This window comes from Rhagoletis pomonella, unplaced genomic scaffold (assembly GCF_013731165.1).
Source record: "Rhagoletis pomonella isolate Grant_MI unplaced genomic scaffold, Rhpom_1.0 Rhpom_scaffold_00069, whole genome shotgun sequence".
Taxonomy (NCBI): Eukaryota; Metazoa; Arthropoda; class Insecta; order Diptera; family Tephritidae; genus Rhagoletis; species Rhagoletis pomonella.
This window is the reverse complement of record NW_023458623.1, coordinates 80,196-81,867: the sequence shown is the minus strand read 5'-3', so window position 1 is coordinate 81,867 and position 1,672 is coordinate 80,196.

Below are 1,672 nucleotides of genomic sequence, written 5' to 3'. Positions count from 1 at the left end.
GGTGAGAAAAGACTTTATAAAATGCCAAAATTCCTTGCAAGGAATTGAGAATGTATTTGATTTTTTTCAATTCAGTTGAAAAAAAAATTTCCAATTCCATTCCTCAAAGTAATTTAAAAAGTAATCAAATAATTTAAAAAAAAAATTTTGACTGTTGAATTGCAATGGTTTTCTTAAATTTTTTAGTTGCTAACTGCCTTGAATAAATAACTTATACCTAAGTAGTATTACTAAAAGGCAGGGAACGCACCTTACCACGCTTTTATTAGCTTGGGATGGAACTATGTAATAATCGTGCGCCTAAAAGATGCAGCAATTTTCATTATCAAGTTACGTATGTATGTACCTAATGGCAGTAGGAATGGAAAGGCACCCTGAAATTGTGCATATGGAAACTGTGCATACGAAGTAATGCATATGAAAAAAACCGAAATAATGCATATATGCACAGTTTCGGTTGAAAGCCGAAATAATGCATATGAAACAAGTAAGAAAGTCTAAGTTCGGGCGCTTAGATTTGACTGCACATATTGCATTTAATGTTTACTAGAGATGCCGTTTTTAAATCGACTAAATCGAAGATCGATTAATCGAGCCATTCCTATTCGATTTTTGTCGATTTTCTAGCTCCGATTCGATCCGCGAATCGATTCAAAAAATTGGGGAATCAACATTCGATTTTTATTGAACCACGGTTTGCCCCAGACAATCTATAGAAATTTAAAGAAATTTGAATTTTTGACTGATACAAAACAAAAACAGAAATACATGGGAAAGCAAAGACCAATGAATTCAATGACCTTTCCCATCCGATTATAGGGCTCCGCAGAGAAGCCTCTTGAAATTAACTCTATACAAAATTATGGCTAATAATACAACAAAAACTCCGAAAATTTATAGTTCCCAACTTTATGCAAATTTTCATAAAAAACTTTCACCCCTCAAGAACTCTTTTTACATATTTTTTAAAGGGTAATTAAGTGAAATAAACTTAGAGTCAGCGAAAACAAAATAAAAAACGCCCCATTGCATAGTATATATGGGGCATTTCAGCTCAAGTGACCCAACTTTTGAAATCTATGTCTTCCGATCGGGATGAAATTTGCACCAAGGTTAGTCCTAGAAAATAGTAGTTATGACACAAAATTTCAATGGGATCGGTCAAACACACTCCGAGTTGGAGGCTCTAGAATTTTGACATTTTGGTCAAACGGCCATTTTTTCGGATCCATATAACTAATTACCTATTGTATTTAGAAAATTTTTTCGGGAATGTTTTCGATAGATTTCTCTTCAGTCTTAACAAATTTTATTTTTTTTAATTAAAATGAATTTTTAAAAATTTTTTTTTTAAATAAAAAATAATTTTTATGTTTTTTTTCAAAAAGGGGTATTTTATTTTTTAGTTTTTTTTGCTCAGAAGAAAGCTTAGATATTTTTCTTTAAGAGCTTTGTGGTCGCTTAGTGGGATGCAACTTGTGTATCAATCAAAATTAGCGTTTAGTAACTCGAAACAGCGGTTTTTTTAATTTTTAATATATGACCTATTGTCTTCTTTTTTTCGTATTATTGTGTAAGTGTCTCGGAAACCTGAAAATAAAACTTATATGAGAAGGTATATACAATTACCTTTCCAACGGTATATAACACGCCTAACCAAAGTTTCATACCC